At 44.3% G+C, this 26,858-nt stretch overlaps 1 protein-coding gene and 1 pseudogene across 4 annotated transcripts in view; one reads left to right on the top strand and one right to left on the bottom strand.

Annotated features, from left to right (window-relative positions):
- LOC126253494 (cytochrome P450 6k1-like) overlaps positions 1-26,858 on the top strand; it is a 482,739-nt gene that overhangs the window by 329,732 nt on the left and 126,149 nt on the right. The window lies entirely within an intron of this gene.
- Positions 7,778-7,895, bottom strand: LOC126254862 (5S ribosomal RNA; annotated as a pseudogene).

The following is a 26,858-nucleotide window of genomic DNA, read 5'->3' as shown; positions in this document are numbered from 1 at the left end:
GGCCCATTGTTAAGAGTGTTCACTGCACTGTGTGTTCAGACTCTTGCTCTCCGCCCAGCATTAAAGTCTGATGTTAGTTCCACCACAGTTCGCCGCCTATCCTGTTTTACCAGTCTGTCCAGCCCACGCCATCCGACTTCTATAATGAGCGGTGGTCGCCCAACCCCACAATGTCTGGAAGTGGTATCATCTTGGTTTCACCACGTGTTGAAGACACTCACCACAGCACTCCTCGAACACCCAGCAAGACATGCAGTTTCCGAAATGCTCGTGCCGAACTTCTGGGTCCACGCAGTTTGCCTTCAGTCACACTCAGATCGCGATCCTTCCCCATTCTACATAGGGACAGTAGTCTCATTGATACTACACGCTTCGTGCTTGTATCTATCTAGCAGTCATTCGTCGCCAGAAGACGCTGCTGCTGCCTGGATGGTTTGATATCGATAGTGGTTCGGTGGTCAGAATGTTCTGGCTGACCAGTGTATGTACCCCACCTTATTATATCTGACCTCATTATGATTGTAAAATGCGATCTGTATGCTTTACACATACAATGATGGCAACTTAGATTTGTCCCAACCATTCTTCAAAAATAAAAACATACTTAGCATTCTTGGTCCTTGAAGGTTTTACTTTTATATTTCACAATACCCTAGATCGCACACAAACACCTGAATATTTCATGTGTATACAGGGTGTTACAAAAAGGTACGGCCAAACTTTCAGGAAACATTCCTCACACACAAATAAAGAAAAGATGTTATGTGGACATGTGTCCGGAAACGCTTAATTTCCATGTTAGAGCTCACTTTAGTTTCGTCAGTATGTACTGTACTTCCTCTACTCACCGCCAGTTGGCCCAATTGAAGGAAGGTAATGTTGACGTCGGTGCTTGTGTTGACATGCGTCTCATTGCTCTACAGTACTAGCACCAAGCACATCAGTATGTAGCATCAACAGGTTAGTGTTCATCACGCACGTGGTTTTAGAGTCAGTGCAATGTTTACAAATGCGGAGTTGGCAGATGCCCATTTGATGTATGGAATAGCACGGGGCATTAGCCGTGGCGCGGTACGTTTGTATCGAGACAGATTTCCAGAACAAAGGTGTCCCGACAGGAAGACGTTCGAAGCAATTGGTCGGCGTCTTAGGGAGCACGGAACATTCCAGCCTATGACTTGCGACTGGGGAAGACCTAGAACACAAGGACACCTGGAATGGCCGAGGCAATTCTTCGTGCAGTTGACGATAGCCCTAATGTCAGCGTCAGAGAAGTTGCTGCTGTACAAGGTAACGTTGACCACGTCACTGTGTGGAGAGTGCTACGGGAGAACCAGTTGTTTCCGTACCACGTACAGCGTGTGCAGGCACTATCAGCAGCTGATTGGCCTCCACGGGTACACTTCTGAGAATGGTTCATCCAACAATGTGTCAATCCTCATTTCAATGCAAATGTTCGCTTTACGGATGAGGCTTCGTTCCAACGTGATCAAATTGTAAATTTTCACAATCAACATGTGTGGGCTGACGAGAATCCGCACGCAATTGTGCAATCACGTCATCAACACAGATTTTCTGTGGTTTGGGCAGGCATTGTTGGTGATGTCTTGATTGGGCCCCATGTTCTTCCACCTACGCTCAATGGAGCACGTTATCATGATTTCATACGGGATACTCTACCTGTGCTGCTAGAACATGTGCCTTTACAAGTACGACACAACATATGGTTCATGCACGATGGAGCTCCTCCACATTTCAGTCGAAGTGTTCCTACGCTTCTCAGCACCAGATTCGGTGACCGATGGATTGTTAGAGGCGGACCAAGACCATGGCCTCCACGCTCTCCTGACCTCAACACTCTTGACTTTCATTTATGGGGGCATTTGAAAGCTCTTGTCTACACAACCCCGGTACCGAAGGTAGAGACTCCTCGTGCTCGTATTGTGGACGGCTGTGATACAATACGCCATTCTCCAGGGCTGCATCAGCGCATCAGAAATTACATGCGACGGAGGGTGGATGCATGTATCCTCGCAAACGGAGGACATTTTGAACATTTCCTGTAACAAAGTGTTTGAAGTCACGCTGGTACTGTAGGGACGCAGCCTACTCACGCCTTATAAAATTCACAACAGTCTTCCCATTGTGTGCCAGCCTAGCTCTGACGTCATAAATGTTGCGCAATACTTTAAAAATCAAGTAAATAACCTGAAACTTTTCTAGCTATATCAATATGTGTTGAATGTCAGTTCAATAACTTTAACTATTTTCGAAATTTGGACGTTTTTCTGTAAAAATCATTGGCGCAACAGAAAAGAGCTAGAAACTTAAAAATTTATATTTAGATTCCTTTTTCATAATAATTTAGTAGAAAAAGTATTCAGGATCTCACAAATTAAAATTTTTGTTGAAATTCATGATTTTCTGGTTTTTGTCTTAGAAATTAAGGAAGCAAGATAGATTAAGTAGGCGAATAAATAAGGCTAGGATGTTTAAATTTATGTAGAAGGGAGATCCGCTATAATCATAAAGATGTGAGAAGTTTCAATTGAATAACTATAAAACTATAGCGATAACTTATCTCCAAAGGGCAAGTTCAGAGCTCGTCTACTGCGTGTAGTGTAATTAAATTAATTCTCTCGCCCAAAATATTTGACTTAGCCACGTCAGACTTTTATTATGATTACTTACCTGTGTGCTGAATGCACATTTAAATTGAGAGCTTCATCGGCCATCAGAAAAGGAATCGATGATTTATTCAATAACTTAAAGTGGTGCATTACTAGCCCAGCGGCTAGTCGGGACAGCCGATTTGATCAGGCGTTCCCTTAGCCGTCCGCACCGCGGCTTTATATATAAGAACGCTGCGAAAGGAAGTAAGGCCCCAGTTCTCTCCAGACGCTGATTAGCGCACCACCTGTGTCGGGAGTCGCGTCGCGTCGGTATCATTGCTATAAACAGCCTCGGATGCCGTAATAAGTTACTCGGGATACGCGTAACCATGAAATCGTTTTCGAGTGAAGTGTTAATTCTGGGATGACTTTAATGATCTATCTTCAGTTTGCGTATGTCGTATTTTCACGTGCCGCTGCGGGACAACCACTCTACCATTATTTAGCGTGGCGTTTGATGAACATTATCATCAAATTATGGCGAGCATGCACTTAAACATTTAATTTGAACAGTTATTGTTGCATCAGCGCATCAGACTCTGAACTGCTCTGTTAGTTGGATTGTGTGGATACTTTTTGGTCTGTGACTTTCAGAATATAGTGAACATTTTTAGAGAATCGTTTTTGATTATGAATCCCAGACAATCTCCTAATTCCTCAGAGCTATAAGCTGTAGCTATAAGTGTATTTCTCAGATGAATTGGGCACTAGGAATTCTAATTACAGGCTTCACGTTTTGCTAATCACTTTCTGGTTGCCAATATTGTAGTTAGAGAGCCAGTGTTGAGAACGGCAAAAGACAGCATAAATAATAGGAACATTTTAAATAACAATACATCCACCCGCCGCCCCACATATGGTTAATCGGCCGGGAAATGCATCTTTTCTACATTACATTCTACATTTAAATAACAACATTAAATCCACCAGCCGCCCCACAGTACATTCTGTTTCTGTGTTTTTCCATTCCATGATCAATGTGATCTGAGGAGAAGTAATAAAATGACCTCTAACATGGAAAGTAAGCATTTCCGAACACATGTCCACGTAACATATTTTCTTTCTTTGTGTGTGAGGAATGTTTACTGATAGTTTGGCCGTACCTTTTTGTAACACCCTGTATATTATGCCGACAATGGAGAAGTATTGAGATGTATTTGCATAATGTATGTTGCACTATCCATCGGCACTGAGCTCGAAGTGGGACTCCAGTCAATGAGATTCCAGGGCCTGGTGACCAGTGAAGACGTGTCTGGAGACGCCCCAGGCGGCAGTGGCATGCCAACCTCACTGTCAGTCGTCATTCAGTCCGACAGCCAGGAATGATGGTCTGGCGTGATACTTCATTTCACAGCAGGAGCTCTTTGATTGTCATCTGTGGTACCCTTGCAAAATAGCGGTACGTCGACGATATTCTACACCAAGTTTTTTTGTTCTTCATGGCACGTAATCCTGGGCTTATATTTCAGCAAGATAATGTCCACCTGCACACGGTGAGAATTTCTACTGCTTGTCTTCACGCTTGCCAAACCCTATATTGACCAGATCGCCGGATCTCTCTCAAAATGAGAACCTTCGGACCATTATGGGTGGGGCCCTTCAACTAGGTCGAGATTTTGATGAACTAATGCGCCAATTGGACAGAATGCGGCACGATATACCTGAGGAGGACATCTTGCAACTCTATCAATCAGTGACAAAATGAAAAACTGTTTTTATAAAGGACAGAGGTGGACCAAAATGGCCGGTCAGTGTGGCCGAGCGGTTTTAGGCGCTTCAGTCTGGAACCGCGCGACCGCTATGGTCGCAGGTTCGAATTCTACCTCGGGCATGGATTTGTGTGATGTCCTTAGGTTAGTTAGGTTTAAGTAGTTCTAAGTTCTAGGGGACTGATGATCTGAGATGTTAAGTCCCATAGTGCACAGAGCCATTTTTGGACCAACATGTTATTGACTTGCTCAACTTCTGAAGCACTTCCTCTCGAATAAATCGTCGTTTTTTGCCGAAATTCCAATAATTTGTTTGTCTGTACGTATACGTCACATCTACCAATTTCCGTGCTGTTCAGGTAGTTAGATGCTTCCATCGTGGTGCGTTCTTCTTCTGTCTTAGAGTGTATACATGCATTCTAGAACAGAAAATAAACATTCACGGTCAGTTTGCGACCCCATAATAAGTATTGTTACATTATTTTTAGCATGTGTGTACTTATTTATGACTATAAAACCACATCAAAACCTCTAACATATTCCTAGTCAACCTACTAACTTCAGATACATTAAAAAATCGAAGATGGTTAACTACACATAAGACTTTTGTTAAATCATGGACTGGGACGCTGGTGCTTATTTTATAAACAGTGTTGATGTCAGGAATCCGTAGTTATGGAACATAATTAGATAAATTGTTTATAACTGTTAGTAATTTTTTTTAATAGTACAAGTAACTTGCTGTCATAATTTCTTGCGTATCTGCTTCCATTTAACGTACTACAAATGTAAATTGTGTACTAGGCTCAATTACTAGAAACTTTATAAACCGCAATAATCATAAATGCTAATATTTTTTAATTATTGTGTTTGCAAACAGGGTTTTCATTACAATGAACTCATTGCAACACTGTGATTTATTAAGTGCATTTTGTTTTCTAGTAGCTTATATGTAAGGTATTTTATACAGGGTCAGTCACTAACAATTGCCACCTAGAACATCTGTAGCTGAAGAGTTTGTAGGAAAAGTGTTGCATGGAACAAAGGCGGCCATAATATGACGTTGGTTTTTTGTTGCTAGGTGGGGTCGCGTCAGAAATATGAAGGCGAACTTTGTTCTTTTTTAACTGAGATGCTGTAGTTCGGTACTTATTTTCTGATAGCGGGTATCGAGCCGAATCCAGTGATGTGTAACAGTAAGGTCTTTGCAGGTCAAGGGAGGTCAAAAAGGTGGCATGAACGTCCATTTACAGAAGATGTTCGAAGTGATGACCATTGGTATCAGTGCAGTGCTGCAATCTTCAGTTGTTCAGATTTGTGTGAATTCCTATGGGACCAAACTGCTGAGGTCATAGGTCCCTAGACTTACACACTACTTAAACTAACTTATGCTAACAAGGGAACCTCCCTATCGCACCCCCCTCAGATTTAGTTATAAGTTGGCACAGTGGATAGGCCTTGATAAACTGAACACAGATCAATTGAGAAAACAGGAAGATGTTGTGTGGAACTGTGAAAAAATAAGCAAAATATACAAACTGAGTAGTCCATGTGCCACATAGGCAACATAATGGACGATCTCAGTACAGGAGCTGTGTGGTCCCGTGGAAGCGTGAGCTGCTGCGGAACGAGAGGTCCTTGGTTTAAGTCTTCCCTCGAGTTAAAATTTTACTTTCTTTATTTTTGCATAGTTATTATCGGTCCGTTCGTTCATTGACGTCTCTGTTCACTGTAATAAGTTTAGTGTCTGTGTTTTGTGACCGCATCGCAAAACCGTGGGATTAGTAGACGAAAGGACGTGCCTCTCCAATGGGAACCGAAAACATTTGATCGCAAGGTCAACCGATTCCTCCACAGGTAAACACGTCTGATATATTCTATACGACACTGGTGACGGCATGTAAGTCACATGACAGGAATATGTTGTCGACCCACCTACCTTGTACACTTGGCGAATGGGTAAAAAGATTCTTCTACCTTGCCCGATTTAGGTTTTCTTGTGGATGTGATAATCACTCCCAAAAAAGTGATGAAAACATAAGAGTTTGTCACATAAACTGAAAATAAAAAATTAAAATTTTCACCCGATGGAAGATTTGAACCAAGGACCTTTCGTTCCGCAGCTGCTCACGTTACCACGAGACCACGCCGCTCCTGCGATCCCAGTATCCTTGATATTGCCTCTCTTCCCATGAACTACTCAGTTTGTATATTTTGCTTATTTTTTCACAGTTCCACATAACTTCTTCCTGTTTTCTCAATTGATCTGTGTTCAGTTTTTCAAGGCCTATCCACTGTGCCAACTTATAACTAAATCTGAGGGGGGTGCGATGGGGAGGTTCCCTTGTAAGAACAACACATACACACACCTATGCTCGAGGGAGGACTTAAACCTCCGTCGCGGGGGAGGGGGGGGGGGGTGCAATGTGCAATTCGTGACACGGCGCCTCTACCCGCACGGCCACTCCGCGCGGCCTGCAATCCTTTTATCATGGATTGAATGGTATTCCTTATCACTTCAGCACTTATAGAAGCACATGCTCTGACAACTCTCTCTCGTATATCGTGCAAATAGTAAATATTCGCCGAATACGGCATATCCATCTAACGTGCCATTAACATGTAAGCAACATTTGACGGTTTCGCATTACAACACTGACAGGAACTGTAAGACTAGTATCGTCGAATCAAGCGAATGTGAATGATATATTCCTTCGAAGAACAAGTCGATATGCTTGCCATTTATACGCTAAAAGATATACTCAGCATACTAACCCTACACGTCGTACATTTAAATATGTGTACGATAAATTGAGAACAACGGGATCTTTAACGCATCGGAAAAATATCTGGCAAAGCAAAGTTACTGACAAGGAAAAGGAAATTCGTACTCTGGCCACTGTGGTTAGAGATCCTTGTGTTAGTTTCCGTCAAATCGCAAGGGAATCTGGCATGAGCCGGAGTAGTGTTGTTCGTGTTCTGCATCGCCGTAAATATCACCCTTACCCTGTCAGTCTTCACCAAGAATTAACTGGTACAGATTGTTTGCGTCGCACTGAATTCTGCCGATGGGGTCAACTTCAGATTCAGAGGGATGAGACATTTATTAATTTGATTTTATTTGCTGATGATGCTACATTCGCGAACCATGGAAATGTGTTAATCTGCATAAAAAAAACGAAACTAAACTCCGTCCGAACTGGCCTTGGAAGGTCAACGGTACCGACCGGCCGCCGTCTCATACTCAGCCCACAGGCGTCACGGGATGCGAATATGGAGGGGCATATGGTCAGCACACCTCTCTCCCGGCTGTATGTCAGTTTACGAGACCGGAGCCGCTACTTCTCCATCAAGTAGCTCCTCAGCTTTCCTCACAAGAGCTGAGTGCACCCCGCTTGCCAACAGCACTCGGCAGACGGGGTGGTCACCCATCCAAGTGCTATCCCAGCCAGACAGCGCTTAACTTCGGCGATCTGACGGGAACCGGTGTTACCACTGCGGCAGGGTCGTTGGCAACATGCATTATTGGGCAACTAAAAATCCATGTTGGCTGCGGCAAGTTGCACACCAAAAACCGTGCTCGGTGAATGTATGGTGTGGGATTCTGGAGGACAGAATTATAGGCCCTTATTTCATTGAAGGAAATCTTAATGGTAGGAAATACACCATTCCTGCAAGAACCAGTAGTTCTATTATTGGAAGAAATACCTTTAGGAACGAGGAACAGAATGTGATATCGACACTATGGGTGTCCGGCACAATTTTTGCTGATGGCTAGAAAAGAGTTGTAGACACAGTTCCCATATCGTTGGATTGGATGCGGAGGAGATGTATCGCGGCCGGCTCGTTCGCCAGACTTGATGCCTCTGGATTTTTTCTTGCGGGGATTCGTAAAAGACATTGTTTATAAAGGCGTTCCAACGACACCTGAAGACATGCGAGAGAGAATTGTCAGAGCACGTTCTTCCATAAGTGCCAAAGTGATAAGGAATACCACTCAATCCATGATAAAAAGATTTCAGCACTGCAATGATATCAATGGTCATCACTTCGAACACCTTCTTTCTATGGACGTTCATGCCAGAGTAACACGTGCAGCAAAATTGTTAGCCGTGCCTAAACCTTCAAAATTCTTTTAGCAAGCTAGCTACACTGTCTTGTACATGGAATGCAGACACTGACAACACTAAATGTTAAAGACAAACAAATCAAATTAATCAAGACCAAATATGTTCTCACAATCGCGTCATTGTAGCACCATAAAAGTCACTGTTTGAATATGCGAGTAATACATGGCAGGCAAAGTACATTTTCTGAGAATGGAAATGTCTTGTCCTTTATAAGCCATCAGTTGCTTGCTAGTTTTTGACAGGCGTAGGAAGCCTAACAGTTCATAAGTGTGACGATTTAGCAATCTACATCTACATCTATACCCAGCGAGCCACCTTACGGTGTGTGGCGGAGGGTACTTATTGTACCACTATCTGATCCCCCCTTCCCTGTTCCATTCACGAATTGTGCGTGGGAAGAACGACTGCTTGTAAGTCTCCGTATTTGCTCTAATTTCTCGGATCTTTTCGTTGTGATCATTACGCGAGATATATGTGGGCGGTAGTAATATGTTGCCCATCTCTTCCCGGAATGTGCTCTCTCGTAATTTCGATAATAAACCTCTCCGTATTGCGTAACGCCTTTCTTGAAGTGTCCGCCACTGGAGCTTGTTCAGCATCTCCGTAACGCTCTCGCGCTGACTAAATGTCCCCATGACGAATCGCGCTGCTTTTCGCTGGATCATGTCTATCTCTTCTATTAATCCAACCTGGTAAGGGTCCCATACTGATGAGCAATACTCAAGAATCGGACGAACAAGCGTTTTGTAAGCTACTTCTTTCGTCGATGAGTCACATTTTCTTAGAATTCTTCCTATGAATCTCAACCTGGCGCCTGCTTTTCCCACTATTTGTTTTATGTGATCATTCCACTTCAGATCGCTCCGGATAGTAACTCCTAAGTATTTTACGGTCGTTACCGCTTCCAATGATTTACCACCTATGGCATAATCGTACTGGAATGGATTTCTGCCCCTATGTATGCGCATTATATTACATTTATCTACGTTTAGGGAAAGCTGCCAGCTGTCGCACCATTCATTAATCCTCTGCAGGTCTTCCTGGAGTACGTACGAGTCTTCTGATGTTGCTACTTTCTTGTAGACAACCGTGTCATCTGCAAATAGCCTCACGGAGCTACCGATGTTGTCAACTAAGTCATTTATGTATATTGTAAACAATAAAGGTCCTATCACGCTTCCTTGCGGTACTCCCGAAATTACCTCTACATCTGCAGATTTTGAACCGTTAAGAATGACATGTTGTGTTCTTTCTTCTAGGAAATCCTGAATCCAATCACAAACCTGGTCCGATATTCCGTAAGCTCGTATTTTTTTCACTAAACGTAAGTGCGGAACCGTATCAAATGCCTTCCTGAAGTCCAGGAATACGGCATCAATCTGCTCGCCAGTGTCTACGGCACTGTGAATTTCTTGGGCAAATAGGGCGAGCTGAGTTTCACATGATCTCTGTTTGCGGAATCCATGTTGGTTATGATGAAGGAGATTTGCATTATCTAAGAACGTCATAATACGAGAACACAAAACATGTTCCATTATTCTACAACAGATTGACGTAAGCGAAATAGGCCTATAATTATTCGCATCTGATTTATGACCCTTCTTGAAAATGGGAACGACCTGCGCTTTCTTCCAGTCGCTAGGTACTTTACGTTCTTCCAGAGATCTACGATAAATTGCTGATAGAAAGGGGGCAAGTTCTTTAGCATAATCACTGTAGAATCTTAAGGGTATCTCGTCTGGTCCGGATGCTTTTCCGCTACTAAGTGATAGCAGTTGTTTTTCAATTCCGATATCGTTTATTTCAATATTTTCCATTTTGGCGTCCGTGCGACGGCTGAAGTCAGGGACCGTGTTACGATTTTCCGCAGTGAAACAGTTTCGGAACACTGAATTCAGTATTTCTGCCTTTCTTCGGTCGTCCTCTGTTTCGGTGCCATCGTGGTCAACGAGTGACTGAATAGGGGATTTAGATCCGCTTACCGATTTTACATATGACCAAAACTTTTTAGGGTTCTTGTTTAGATTGTTTGCCAGTGTTTTATGTTCGAATTCGTTGAATGCTTTTCTCATTGCTCTCTTTACGCTCTTTTTCGCTTCGTTCAGCTTTTCCTTATCAGCTATGATTCGACTACTCTTAAACCTATGATGAAGCTTTCTTTGTTTCCGTAGTACCTTTCGTACATGATTGTTATACCACGGTGGATCTTTCCCCTCGCTTTGGACCTTAGTCGGTACGAACTTATCTAAGGCGTACTGGACGATGTTTCTGAATTTTTTCCATTTTTGTTCCACATCCTCTTCCTCAGAAATGAACGTTTGATGGTGGTCACTCAGATATTCTGCGATTTGTGCCCTATCACTCTTGTTAAGCAAATATATTTTCCTTCCTTTCTTGGCATTTCTTATTACACTTGTAGTCATTGATGCAACCACTGACTTATGATCACTGATACCCTCTTCTACATTCACGGAGTCGAAAAGTTCCGGTCTATTTGTTGCTATGAGGTCTAAAACGTTAGCTTCACGGGTTGGTTCTCTAACTATCCGCTCGAAGTAATTCTCGGACAAGGCAGTCAGAATAATGTCACAAGAGTCTCTGTCCCTGGCTCCAGTTCTGATTGTGTGACTATCCCATTCTATACCTGGTAGATTGAAGTCTCCCCCTATTACAATAGTATGATCACGAAACTTCTTCACGACGTTCTGCAGGTTCTCTCTGAGGCGCTCAACTACTACGGTTGCTGATGCAGGTGGTCTATAGAAGCATCCGACTATCATATCTGACCCACCTTTGATACTTAACTTAACCCAGATTATTTCACATTCGCATTCGCTAATAACTTCACTGGATATTATTGAATTCTTTACTGCTATAAATACTCCTCCACCATTGGCGTTTATCCTATCCTTGCGGTATATATTCCATTCTGTGTCTAGGATTTCGTTACTGTTCACTTCCGGTTTTAACCAACTTTCCGTTCCTAATACTATATGTGCACTATTTCCTTCAATAAGAGATAGTAATTCAGGAACCTTGCCCTGGATACTCCTGCAGTTTACCAATATTACGTTAACTTTTCCTGTTTTTGGTCTCTGAGGACGGACGTTCTTTATCAACGATGATAATGTTCTCTCTGGTAAGCCGTCAGGTATTTTATCGTTTCGCCCAAGGGGGGGTCCCTCTAACCTAAAAAACCCCCGTGTGCACGCCACACGTACTCTGCTACCCTAGTAGCTGCTTCCGGTGTGTAGTGCACGCCTGACCTGGCTAGGGGTGCCCTACAGTTCTCCACCCAATAACGGAGGTCGATGAATTTGCAACCATTATAGTCGCAGAGTCGTCTGAGCCTCTGGTTTAGACCCTCCACACGGCTCCAAACCAGAGGACCGCGATCGACTCTGGGCACTATGCTGCAGATATTAAGCTCAGCTTGCACTCCGCGTGCGATGCTGGTTGTCTTCACCAAATCAGCCAGCCGCCGGAAGGAACCAAGGATGGCCTCAGAACCCAAGCGGCAGGCGTCATTCGTTCCGACATGTGCTACTATCTGCAGCCGGTCACACCCAGTGCGTTCAATAGCTGCCGGAAGGGCCTCCTCCACATTACGGACGAGACCCCCCGGCAAGCACACCGAGTGCACACTGGCATTCTTCCCCGACCTACCCGCTATTTTCCTGAGGGGCTCCATAACCCGCCTAACGTTGGAGCTCCCTATAACTAATAGGCCCGCCCTCTGTGACCGTCGGGACCTTGCCGGAGAATCGGCCACTGGCCCAACAGGCGAGGCATCCTGTGGTGGCTCGGAAACGATGTCATCACCACTAGGAAGCACCCCGTACCTGTTGGAAAGGGGTAAGGCAGCTGCCACGCGGCCAGATCCCACCTTCGCCTTTCGGCCAGGCTCGCGCGAGCCCACCACTGTCCGCCATTCACCCTGGAGTGATGGCTGACCGGTAAGATGCTCACTGCCGGAAGACGCAGCGACATCAGGGGTTCCATGTGATTCCAAGGCCACCGAAGTAGGCATAGGTCTCACCACAGTTGCCCCAACGTCACTACGAGCCGACGCCTGCGCCTCGAGCTCGATGAGCCTAACAGACAGAGCCTCCACCTGCTCCCGAAGAGTGGCCAATTCTCCTTGCGTCCGCTCACAAAGAGGCACCTTGTCCAACTGAAATTTCCCACAAAGAAGCAACTGAACAAAAAGTTTGCTGGGCTGGTGTATCACTGAATAAACTGCTCACGTGTCAGTTTTGCTTATGCCTGCTGCAGACTTTAAATGGTTCAGATGGCTCTGAGCACTATGGGACTTAACTTCTGAGGTCATCAGTCCCCTAGAACTTAGAACTACTTAAACCTAACGAAGGACATCACACACATCCATGCCCGAGGCAGGATTCGAACCTGCGACCGTAGCGCCCAGAAGCGCTCGGCCACACTGGCCAGCGCAGACTTTAAATATACTGCATTAGTGACATGGGCCTTGTGACTAGATTTTTGTGAGTGGGTCGAATTATGTTTGTTCCGTTGTAAACCTATGAATTGTAGATTTCCTTTCTTGCCACAAGCACAACACTGAGGTTGGCAGGAGGGGCAGTCATCACGTTTCTGCCATGAATAACACCGAGGGCAAGACCTATCTGTTCGCCTGTGTAGCCGCCTGTTTAGCGTGCCCCTTACGTGGTGTGGAGCTTTGTTTACCTTGCGTGCCGAGCGCAAGCTGCTACTACCGAATGGGCTGATCGCAAACAAGGGACTCAACCCACCAAATTTATCGGCCGACAGGGCACCTGAATCGTACTGATCTAGTATTTGCACTACCTGTTGAAAAAAATAGATTAGACTGTTTCAAAATCTGTTCTCTGAGTTTGAAATCAGGTACATTGTACACGATCATCGCATCACGCAACATTACATCTGAATATAAAGCCCCACAAGCACATTTGCATTTGCATTTCCTAGTCATATGCTGCAAATCTGTTACCAACACTCAATAAGTTTGTTCTGACTGCTTTTTATAGTTAAAGAAATGATGCCTAGCTGCTACCACATCCACTTGTTGGCCATAATAGTTAGCGAATCTGCAACCTGGTTATACGAAAGTTCATTTAAAGTGGAGTGAAGTTATATTCTAACTTCTGGATATGTCTTAACAGTGCACTTCCTACTGTGGACAAGAAATAGGGAAGTTTCACAGTACCTGGTACATTGTGAGCAATTACACTCCTGGAAATGGAAAAAAGAACGCATTGACACCGGTGTGTCAGACCCACCATACTTGCTCCGGACACTGCGAGAGGGCTGTACAATAGAGATGGGCAAAACTGTTCTTTTCAGAGATTGGATCAGAACTGTTCGCTCCCTGAAATGAATTAGCTCTTTTTCATGACTCACCACTCACTTGCAATAGAAAATAAATGGAAGGCACATTGCCCTTTAAACTTGGTTTATTCCAGTACTATACCTGTATTTTGATCTTATTTGATCCTATTTTGAAGTAACACAGATAATGAGTAAGAATTTTGTATTGTTTATTGAAATTTCCACGATATAACAAAGTTTTTGATTATTGATTTATTTTGCACTATCGTGGTTTTTTGGGCGATCGGAAAATGTTGTAACTTGAGATTTACATTAACAATATATTTGGCTATAATGTATTAAAATTTCATTAACCTCATACAAATACATCGCAAGCCATATATTTTTAAAGTGAACGTTTCCTTCCGAAGACGCCTAAAATCGCAAAATCCGTACCAGGATAAGAAAAAAAAATATAAATTTGACTGTAAAACGAAAGTGCTGCATATAGCCTTACGCAGAATAAAACAAGGAAAATATTGGTGTATCACATTTTGCGATACGTTTATCGGTTCGCTCGTAATTAAGGCGTAAATTCGAGTATCCATAATAAAAATCCTATGGTAAGAGGAGTCATCAGGAACCTAATCTAATCAGTTTAAACAAATAAAAATAAAATAAAAACGATTGATGTATCCATAACATAATAATGTAATATACATAGCGGTATTACTACGAAGAACAATATCCAGTAGAGAGGAACTCCGATGCAGAGGCGCTGAGTCGAGCAGGTCGATCCGCGAGCTGTATTACTGCATGAGCTGAGACCGCAGAGACCAGAGTGACACCTGAGTCGCTTTGCTCAATGCTCTGGCTAGAGTCGAGACGGTGGGGTGAGCGTTGAGCGGGCGAGTTCCGAGGGTGGGGGGAGCTCACCCGCTCCGAGCCAAATCGTCGGTTCCCTTGCGAGCAGGTTTTTGCAAGTAGTTCCTATGTTATCCGCTAGGTGGCTCTCTGTCCTGTTGCTCGCATCAACTGCCCAGAGGGCAGGACGTGCGACTGAAACGATCGCCGACAGAGTGCGATGCGAAGTTAAGCTGCGCCAGACACTGCACACGGCAGACGACGCACAGAGACGGCACGGCATATGTGAAACACAAAATCCAATGGGGCACTGCACAATGCAGGCAGCCAAGGTAGAAGCAGGGCAGAGGCCGGCGCTGGCTGTGTTGTGTGGCGTGCACTGTGCTCTGACCAGCAGAGGCGCTGCTGATATGCTCCGTCTCTCTCTCTCTCTCTCTCTCTCTCTCTCTCTCTCTCACTGCCGTGGGAAACGTTTGGAGCTACCGTTCTTTTTTTCTGAATCACTGATTGTTCACTCCTTTGAAAGATCCAACTCTATGAATTAGTTCAAGAGCGGATCCCCCATCTCTACTGTACAAGCAATGATCACACGCACGGCACAGCGGACACACCAGGAACCGCGGTGTTGGCCGTCGAATGGCGCTAGCTGCGCAGCATTTGTGCACCGCCGCCGTCAGTGTCAGCCGGTTTGCCGTTGCATACGGAGCTCCATCGCAGTCTTTAACACTGATAGCATGCCGCGACAGCGTGGACGTGAACCGTATGTGCAGTTGACGGACTTTGAGCGAGGGCGTATAGTGGGCATGCGGGAGGCCGGGTGGACGCACCGCCGAATTGCTCAACACGTGGGGCGTGAGGTCTCCACAGTACATCGATGTTGTCGCCAGTGGTCGGCGGTAGGTGCACGTGCCCGTCGACCTGGGACCGGATCGCAGCGACGCACGGATGCACGCCAAGACCGTAGGATCCTACGCAGTGCCGTAGGGGACCGCACCGCCACTTCCCAGCAAATTAGGGACACTGTTGCTCCTGGGGTATCGGCGAGGACCATTCGCAACCGTCTCCATGAAGCTGGGCTACGGTCCCGCACACCGTTAGGCCGTCTTCCGCTCACGCCCCAACATCGTGCAGCCCGCCTCCAGTGGTGTCGCGACAGGCGTGAATGGAGGGACGAATGGAGACGTGTCGTCTTCAGCGATGAGAGTCGCTTCTGCCTTGGTGCCAATGATGGTCGTATGCGTGTTTGGCGCCGTGCAGGTGAGCGCCACAATCAGGACTGCATACGACCGAGGCACACAGGGCCAACACCCGGCATCATGGTGTGGGGAGCGATCTCCTACACTGGCCGTACACCACTGGTGATCGTCGAGGGGACACTGAATAGTGCACGGTACATCCAAACCGTCATCGAACCCATCGTTCTACCATTCCTAGACCGGCAAGGGAACTTGCTGTTCCAACAGGACAATGCACGTCCACATGTATCCCGTGCCACCCAACGTGCTCTAGAAGGTGTAAGTCAACTACCCTGGCCAGCAAGATCTCCGGATCTGTCCCCCATTGAGCATGTTTGGGACTGGATGAAGCGTCGTCTCACACGGTCTGCACGTCCAGCACGAACGCTGGTCCAACTGAGGCGCCAGGTGGAAATGGCATGGCAAGCCGTTCCACAGGACTACATCCAGCATCTCTACGATCGTCTCCATGGGAGAATAGCAGCCTGCATTGCTGCGAAAGGTGGATATACACTGTACTAGTGCCGACATTGTGCATGCTCTGTTGCCTGTGTCTATGTGCTTGTGGTTCTATCAGTGTGATCATGTGATGTATCTGACCCCAGGAATGTGTCAATAAAGTTTCCCCTTCCTGGGACAATGAATTCACGGTGTTCTTATTTCAATTTCCAGGAGTGTATTTGGGCTTCAGACTGGTGCAACAACTAGAGACATTCCTCTTCTTCTTCAAGAAACTGACGAAAATGCGGTATAGCTGCTGTAGGTGTTGCTTGTTCCGTCGGGCGCACAGCGTTGGCCAGTAGCTGCTGCACCGTGTTGAGCAGGGTAGATATTTGCTGAGTCTAGAAGTGAAACATCTGCATTAGCTGTGCTGCATCTAACGCTGGCAGCTGTGGCGCCTGAGCAAGGGATGGGATTGATGGGGTGGATATGTTGGAAGAGACAAATGCAAGAAACAGACAAGGCAAGCAAGAAAAATAAGTACAAAATCAAAGAAATTTTCTGCAACACCCTCCTGAAAACAGTGCTTAGCAAAAGCACGGTAAGAGACTGTTAAAGCAAGTAAACACGCCAGCAAATAAAGACAAGAGAGAATTAACCTGTTAAGTGTGTAGTTTGCGTGCACGCGCCCCGTCTTCAGTGGGTAATTCGCACCAGCGCGCTGTGTATTTTTCTCACCCTTTTCCTTCATGTATACCTTTTGTAATTTAGATTGATACTGAGTGAGAATGAATAACATATATAGCAGAAGTTAACTAAAACTTATTTTCACCATGTTACAAGTCGTTTTCAGTGTAAAATATTGTACAGCAAGGTGATACGCACAAGGAAACTTCGCATTCGACGTGGGCGGCAGAATGTCTGGAAAATGGCTGGCTGTTAGGCGTGTTGCTTTCGTCGTTAGAGGTGGCCGTCCTACCGACGTCGCTTTTTGTGGTGAAGACGTGGCCACCTGTTGGGCAAGACTAATCACGAAGCCCATTCTACTTTGTTCGCCACCGTGCTTGTTGTACAGAACTTGTGCAGTGAAGCGTACAGTGTCCAACAAGTAGGGGAAAAGCTTATGATAACAGCTGTGCAAGTGAGAATCGCCCTATCCATACCTCCTATATTCTTGTTGTAATCAACGAATGTGGTTTTTTAACGATTCTATTCTTAGACTTTACTTTTAAAAATGTATCGTCATGAGAGGTGCTGACCATAACAACGTCTCTTTTTCCTTCCTTCTCGTTACTATTTTTTTTACCTCTGTACCCTGTTAGTACTGCCCTTTCTTCAGTTTTTCCTTTTTTAGGAAGTCAGGGAACCCGATCCTGTCTTTCCGCCGTGTGCTGACAACATCCATGTTTTGTTGGTCAGTTTGTCAAACAAATCTTGATTGGTTTACCAGCTGTCAAGATAAATGCAGCGATCTTTCCCGAGTAGATCATGCGTGCGGTCGAAAACAATTCTAGACGTTATTGCTTCTTCTGGATAGTAGCTACAACAATTAGCGTCCTTTGTAGTGTAAACAATAAAGTCCCATACATATACGGAGATGCTTTCAAAGAGTTCCGAATCTGCTGCGTTTTGATAGAATAATCAGCCACCATCCAAGCCGTCTTTTCCAGAGCGACAAAGATTCGTCAACGGTGATGTTCCTTCCTGGATGTATACTGATCTGAATTTACACCACAGATGCTTCATAATAGGATGACTTTTGAATAGTTTTCTGCTTGTAGTACCTAGTCGATCATACGAGGTATTGTCTGCAAAGTGGAGACATTTCAATTAAAGATGAAACCGCTTTACACCCATCAGGTTCCTGAAGAAAAATATGTCTTGTGTTGTGGCTCGTGAATAGTTCCTTAAAGTATGAGCATTCCAGTAAGTGTTTTTACATCATCCCTTGAAGTATCCTGTCAGCTAAGAATCCTGGGGCGACCTGCTAAAATGTGTTGAAAAGCTATGAACTGTTGTGCAATAAAATCGTCTGTTCATCTATTATTTTGCTCAAAGCACCATCCACAAAACAACTCATCATATTATATTATTTTATAGGCAGAAGTGTACCACTACTACCACTGGACAAATATTGGTCACGAGGTGAACCAGCATGCACAGATGTTCTAGGCACCGCCTGCCGCATTAGGGTACAGTCGTCAGATGTTTCTAAATCGAAGTCACTTTCTCTAGGCTCAGCATCCACAGCTTTAAAACTTTGAGAACTGTCAGGAAAATTTCTAAACGGAGCTGCACTATTTCCGAATGTGATAAATGACTTTTTTCGTCATTGAAAAGATGACTCATTAAAGCGGCGGTCAACACATATGAAAAATGCTCGCTTTTACTGCTTCTTCACAGGACGCATACTGTCGACGCGTGATCGAGTGGAAAATGTTATAGCTAGTCCAGAATACGCACTGTTGGGTGAAGAGAGCTGTCGTCCAGTGGACGAAGCTCAAAAAATATAACAGTTTCAGCTGCAGACTGATACCTCGTCATCCCCAGCAGCTACTAGCCACAGAGCACAGCGCACGTATACATCCGTCCAATCCGCTGTGAATTAGCAGAGCGCGACGGATATATCCGTCATGCCCACTTGAAGGGTTGGCGCCAGCAAAACACAAAATAAAATTCCGTGGCCGCCTGGCACTGAGTCCTTCATATAACTCGTCACCAAATGTCATATCCCGCCCACTCGTCTAGGAATCTGTTTTCGCGGATAGCTAGACAACGATTCAAGCAAACCTTATTAAAGGAGTTTATTACAGATGGTAAATTGACAAATACTTAACTTCGCGTTTTCAAATAAAAATGGCTCCAAGCTCTATGGGGTTTAACATCTGAGGTCATCAGCCCCCTAGAACTTAGAACTACTTAAACCTAACTAACCTAAGGACATCACACACATCCATGCGCTAGGCAGGATTCGAACTTGCAACCATAGTATCAGCGCGGTTTTGGACTGAAGCGACTAGAACCGCTCGGCCACAACGACTGGCCTTTGCGTTTTCACAAAGAGGTGTCGCAAGCTATTGGCGACATGCAACTAATCTATGTCCTTTGGTATATACAGTTTCAATGCTAGCAGAACACAACAGTTCGTAAGTCACGAATAAAGCCTTTGGATGACGGCTCGTCTTCTAGTGCGGCCGCGGCTGTGCTGTGCGGCGCTTATATTCTCTTCGAATAGGGGCTGCTCCTGTCCTGGTGTCGTCCTACTGCTGGCTGACGTTGTCTCGCAGCCCTCTCTGCTGTAACGTTCCAGGCCGACGTGCCGGGGACGATGTTACGCCGGAACACGTAGTGCAGGCTTTTGCTGCTTTGACGCCGAATGCTTCAGGTTGTTAAGTCTTTGCCTGTTCAGTCAAAACTGAAAAAGTTTTTTACTGTCAATATGTATATTATTTTGCTTTGCAGTGAGGGTATCTTAAAGAAACACTATTTTTTTTCCTGTTATCGCTGACTTAGAACAAAAATGTGCGTTCATTACAGGCTACCGAGTAATTTGTATACTTTAGAAGCACTTTTCTCTTTGAGTGTTACTCAGGGGCTGGCGATCTGTTTGGAAAGTGTGTTGTGACTTGGCAAGACAGCCAAGCCACTATGAGATAGCCGAAAGGCACGCATTTAAGCTCACGCAGGCTGGCGTGAGGTCTGGAACAGTTAAAGGAGTTGAGTCTAGTAAAAAAAGTACGTAGCTTCTGGAATACTTAACTTTAATCCATAATTGGTAAATATCGGTCTGACGGTACATGCATCACAAGATAAATAGCAAATGACAATGGCGCCTTGCTAGGTCGTAGCAAATGACGTAGCTGAAGGCTATGCTAACTATCGTCTCCGCAAATGAGAGCGTAATTTGTCAGTGAACCATCGCTAGCAAAGTCGGCTGTACAACTGGGTCGAGTGCTAGGAAGTCTCTCTAGACCTGCCGTGTGGCGGCGCGCGGTCTGCAATCACTGATAGTGGCGACACGCGGGTCCGACGTATACTACCGGACCGCGGCCGATTTAAAGGCTACCACCTAGCAAGTGTGGTGTCTGGCTGTGACACCACAAAGTGAATACTATATTATAGTTATCAGCTTTGAATTTCTTTATTCAGTCATTCATTTCACTACTTTTATCTTGTAATTTTAATAAGCTTTCCCTCACTGAAATTATTTGCTTCATCAGTTACACATGTTGAGTTTGAGTTTTGAATCAATAATTTTTTTCACTAGTGTGTCAGTGGGTTTTGTTTTCGAACGATGTAGATAAATTAGGCTGCACTGCCAGCAATGCAGATGTCAGTGTGAGGCGGACTAGGATAGGGCGTTGTTTAATTTATGTAAATATATGGGGCTGCTTTGTCTGTAGGGCACTAAGATGTTTGCAGAACAGCTAAGCCAAACACCTTGCCTGAGGCGAGCTGTCAACTGTGAGCAGTGTCATGATCGCCACACCATCCCAAGCACGTCTGCTCTCCACAGTGCCTGCACGTGTACTGACAACAGTTAGCCACACATGTTGCTCTAGGTTCCCCACCACACTGTCTGGCCCCCAATCCAGGCGGCTGCCTCACCGCAGTACAAAGGAAGCTGAGGGGGAAATGCATGGAGATGTACACCCACCACACTAGTGTTTAATGCCGGTACCTAAGGCGTCACAGACGAATGATCTCCATATAGATTTAGACCTATTTGAGGCAGCTCCATAAGACTACATGTGGAAGCAGTCCGCCTGAGCACCTGCTTGTTCAGACAGGTTTTCGATCTATTTCTGGAATAAACTCAGTCTCAGTGCCCCCTGAATGCCTGTTCAGGATGTACAAACTACTTTGGATTTTTTTCTAGTGCCACTCACGTATGCACTTAACCTGACTGACAAAAACAACCGTCAGTCTATTTCTGCACCCAGCGTCAACCTTTCTGAATGTGCAATTGCACTGTTCTTTCAAAAAGTAAGTTTTACCCACTATGTCCCAATTGTAAATGTTTACAATGAAGAGAATGTGACGGGAGTGTCAAATTTATGAACACGTGTGGTAATTATAGCGAAATCAGTCAGATAACTTGGTCTTAAGCGGAATAAGTAAGTTCAAAGGAAACTTATTCTTAAGCAGAAAATAAATTTATACAAATCAGGTTATTCAGTTTACTAGCTTCCCACTGACTGAGCTGTAGTGACCTTATGATTTGTATCTTCTAATAAAAAATGTGGAAAACACTAAATACATTGAAGACTTTGTGCACATATATATTGGCTCTGAGCACTGTGGGACTTAACTTCTGAGGTCATCAGTCCCCTAAAACTTAGAACTACTTAAACCTAACTAACCTAAGGACATCACACACATCCATGCCCGAGGCAGTATTCGAACCTGCGAACGTAGCGGTCGCGCGGTTCCAAACTGACGCCCCTAGAACCACTCTGTCACAACGGCCGCCCAAGCTGAAGTTCTCATGGTTTGCAGTGGATGTTGTGCGTGTTTCTGTTCCTAATCTATCATCTGTCATAAATTAGCAAAAAGCACTGTGATCGATTCCCGGCCTGATCGGAGATTTTCTCCGCTCAGGGACTGGGTGTCCGTGTCGTCATAATTGACATTCCACTGTTGATCTGGCTGAATAGGCACCTCCAGAAATCCAATAAATTAAAAAAAAATTAAATACATGTTCTCAAATGCGACGGCTCCACTGAGAGTGGTTTAGTAATCGACGCGTCGAGAGTGATTAGGAATACGTGATGTTTGTTTGGTCTGTGAGCCGCGTGTAGGAATAATTCTTAATTTAGTATCGGTCCCATGTTTTGCACCAATGAGAGTGAGTGTTGCTGGCTTTTTTTGGCACCACGTGTAGTCAAATCGTTTCGATTGCTTGGCGAGGTTTCCAGCGTGACGTTCAATTCCTATTGGAATATTTACGCTTAACATGCGTGCCAAACATTTGGAGGTTTACTCCTCGAAAGTTTATCCCTGATGCTGCTGTCAGCTGCACCTAGAGGTCTGAGCTGCGCAATCTTCTTGAAATCCTGTAGTCGATTTACTTAATTGTGGTAGCACCATTCACGTAGTGAGTTAGGTCATGTGCAACGAAATCGGCGTAGTGTTAGATCTTATGCAGTATGCGTCTGTAAGTGGGAGTGCTCTTCAATTGTTTCTCTTTGCTGCCACATTGCTCGTTAGCTTATTTTGAAACGTGGAAGTCCTGCCAGTCTCGGCCATGTTCTATCAGCAGCAGATAAAGGTTGCTTTCCTGCTGCAGGCACCGACAGGCTGTTGTCAGAGTGGATCTGTAGTGAATTTGGTTGGCGTACGTTCCTACTCTATCATGTAACACGTTTTCAAGAATCGGTTGTAGCTCCCGCGTGAGTCGTTCCGCTATGACATGTGATCGGTGATTAAGCACACAGGTGTCGTTTGTGTTTTAGTAGTTCAGCTACGTGAAAGATTATTAGTTTATAGTCTGTCTGTCTGGTTCCTTGTATTAGGTGATGTGTTTCGAAGTCCTTATGGCATATGTTTAAAATCTGATTGCCCATCTTAGTGGTACGATAAGAGTATTGGCGAGGAAATAAGTTGCATGTCATTCGAGAGGAACGACCAGAAATCCTCACTTGTGTACTGTGTGGAATCTTGAGTAACTGAATTAAGACTGGAAGCACTACCGTACGTTAGATGATAACTATGTGGTGGTGTTTGATGATACATGGCTTGCAACAGCCGTGTTAAACAGAAAAAATTAACTGCCTGCATTTTAGTAATATGATCTTGTTGACTGTTTGGTTGTTAGAGAACATGGGAGCGTTTCCTTGCGTTGTCGCCTTTTTGGTCTGTATTTACTCTGGGTGTTCTTGATATTACTTTTCTATTGATCAGCGTATGGCTTGAGAATTACCATTGTATGTTTTAGCTAGTTCTAAGGAACGATGTCCTTGTTGGCTGTTTTATGTGACATTTGGTATACTTGTCCATGCTATTTCTTTCACAACTGTGTGCATATTCGCCGGCCGCGGTGGTCTAGAGGTTCTAGGCGCTCAGTCCGGAACCGCGCAGGTTCGAATCCTGCCTTGGGCATGGATGTTTGTGATGTCCTTAGGTTAGTTAGGTTTAGGTAGTTCTAAGTTCTAGGATACTGATGACCACAGATGTTAAGTCCCATAGTGCTCAGAGCCATTTGAACCATTTGTGCACATTCATTAATTTGTGCCTTTGTGTTGCGTTGGAACAACGGATGTGTGGTCGCTGTTGTCGTGGTCGTTACCCTTTCTCTCTCTCTTTCTGTCTCTCTCTCTCTTTTTTAGTCTCATTTTGTTCGTTTTCGTTCGTTGCAGCTGCTCGTAGCGGGCGTCGCAAGACACCAGTTTCAGTTCGTCGTTGATCCATTAACGCATTTTTTTTTTATTACAGAGGGCAGCTAACACTCTGACCGAACACGCTGAGTTACCGTAGACTGTATACTGTAAAAAGTTTTATGTTAGGAAATAGTTTCACATTTCATTCACGTACTCAATTTCATTCTGCCATTAACTTCACTATCCCTACTAAATGTAAATGTCGTGTGAATAGAGCGTTGGTTACTATTAAAGCTACAGCCCTATACTGGGCCAGTGTCAGAATCGACCAGGCTAAGGCCTGTTTTGTCATTTGAGCAAGCCAGTATCTGCTCAATTATAAAGAGGTTAAGACCCTGATCTAAACTAAAAACCTAGTTTAAGCTGCGGCTAGTGCTTATTTCAATCACATTTCATTATGAGCGCCTACTATCACAATATTAAGTGACGCTAACCTCATTGAAGTTCATAAGTGAGCGGTCTAGCTTAAGTATCTGTCGTTGTGGTTAAAGAGCGACAGCTACTAACGCCTAGTAACTTTTATTAATAACTAGGCGCTTGGAAAAATCATAAGTATGCGAACTATTCATTATGAATGCTAGGTTTTGAACCACTGTACGGGTTGTTACCACGTTCAATGTTCGTTGAGGCCAGAACTTTTATTTAATCCAGTTCTGCTTAAGTTTTCGGACGATGCTTAGTTAAATATTTTGATGTGATTTTAAGCGTCGTCAGCCAGTGGTGTTATTGCCTGAGGTGAGATAAAATTTCTTACTCAGTTCTCCGTTTCAGAATGAGAGTGCCTCTGCTACCCGTTCGTCCTGTACTCAGCGGCTCATGGGTGCGCGCTGCCGTTGCGACGGTGTCCGCTGTGGTCGAGATGGGCGGCTTCTCGCATCTGGCGTCCAGCTTACTCCAACGTCGTACGCTCCAGCTTGGAATCCGACCTCAAAGTTTTGTTGTTAACGAAATCTGAGTTGAAAATATTAAATAAAAAATGTGAAAACAGATGTCTGCTCAGCAGCAAACACCCATTCCTCCCAGTCCCGAACGACATTACTGGCCGTTACGGTTCTACTATATCAGATTTTGAATATAAAATGAATTTAAAACAGAATTACCCATTTTTGCTTTCTTGTGGAAGGTAAAACTTAAGAACATCAATTTGATACCTTTCTAAATTAACTTATGTCTAAATGGCAGTACATTCTTTTAAACCTTCCTGTTATAATCACTATGATAACTATGTGCGCTGCGTATTTTGATGCCTCCCTGACCTGTGAAATGAGATCTGCTCCAACTCCTGCTCCTGTGTCATATTGTTCTCCAGACACTTCGAAGTGATCTACAACCAGTGTGCGATTTGCAGGGGGGGATGGGGGGGGGGATTTCCCCCTCTCTGCATCAGACCATCCCCTCCTCTGGTTTTAGTTTATGCATCCCAACCTGGGATGTTTGTTTTCCCACGCACATATAATTTAAATTTGTGGCGCCGACACTGAAAGTTTTTAATACGGTCTTACTATTAATACTATTAATATGTTTGCTTATTAATTTTGAAAAAGTTTTATCTAGTAGTTATTGTTGTTGTCTTCAGTCCAGAGACTGATTTGATGCAGCTCTCCATGCATGTAGTAGTTAAGCATTTCAAAACATTTAGAACTAAATCATCATTAACATGTTGTCATTGTTGCTTTGGTCTAAGGTGCGTCATCCGTTTACTTGCGAGCTTGTATCATGATGGACGAAAGTACAACGGTTTCCAATAAAACTTGAATAATAATATATATACGTTTGTCCTTTGAGGGAGTTGCTTGCGATTATTTTTTTGACATCGTTGAATGAGAAAGTGGGACAGGAGAATGCATTTCAGCACACTGTTAGCAGCTCTTGAAAAGTATGGCATTACAAATTATGAACTAAAAAACCACCTTGTAGGTGTCGCAACGGATGGTGGCTCAACAATGCTTGCACCTTACAAAGCCGTAGCCGCTCTACTGCGTAGTCATTTACATAAGGATTTAACTGTCGTTCATTGTATGAACCATAAAATGAAATTAGCTGTCCACGATGTTATGAATGATGTAGCAGATGTATACCATATAAAGGTTTTTTTAGATTCCTTATATTCTGTGTTTTCTCGAAGTCCCAAAAATCAGACTACTACAAAGTGTTTCACAAGAATTATCCTCGCAGCTATTAAAAGTAGGCCATATTTTTCACGTACGTTGGGTTGCTTCCTCATTTAATGCTTTTCGAGCTTTTCTTGAAAGTCACAGTTCTCTTGTCCATCTCTTTGAAAAACTGAGACATGATGGTTCCTGATCAACACAGGAGAGATCTAAATTTGAAGGTTTACTAAAACATCTCACAAAGTGGCTTTTCTGATAGTGCATACGCGTGAATAGTGAGTTTCGGCATTAACATCTATTTATAAATAACTGTTTATCCATGGGTAACGCCACAGTCCAAGCTAGTAACATATATAATTATACTAACCCCCAAGACATCCCCCCCCCCTGGTAAAAGCACAAATCGCACACTGCCTACAACACAACTTCAGTAACAACAGTAATCTCCTTCACTTGCATCACCAGTTCAAATTTAACTGTACTTCGAAAATTTAACGCTCTTCTGGATGAAATGAGATGTTAATTATCAATAAAATAGAGCCTTTCACAATTACACGCCTCTATTTGTACGATGCACCCCTCTAATACCCATTGCCCTGAGTGTTTTCTACCACCGATTTCTGATGTACTTGTCAGTGGTCAGATAATGCCTCCCTCCCCCCCCCACGTTCGTCACTGATTTCTGAAGTTTGCTCTGCGCAGGCAAGTTACACCATCTCAGGCCCCCAGTTGTACATTGTGCTCCCTAAACTGTCGCATTATACATTTTTTGTGAATTTATGCCCCTACCTCAAAAGCTATAGACTGTATAACACTCGCCCTCCTCCAGTCTGTAAGTCAGATATCGGGGCAACCCGTCGTTTCTAGGGAGCATCTGGTGCTATCCCGTCAACATTGTGAGTCATCACTCATGTGGAAGGGGAAAAGGTTGCGCAGGGGGTCACTTGATCTGAGAAATTAGAAAGCTTTTTGGTAGTGATTTTTAGTTACTTTATTTTATTTCATCTTGCCCA

The sequence above is a fragment of the Schistocerca nitens genome, chromosome 4 (genome assembly GCF_023898315.1).
Source record: "Schistocerca nitens isolate TAMUIC-IGC-003100 chromosome 4, iqSchNite1.1, whole genome shotgun sequence".
NCBI classification, from domain to species: Eukaryota; Metazoa; Arthropoda; class Insecta; order Orthoptera; family Acrididae; genus Schistocerca; species Schistocerca nitens.
This window is presented reverse-complemented; position numbering and strand designations above follow the sequence as displayed.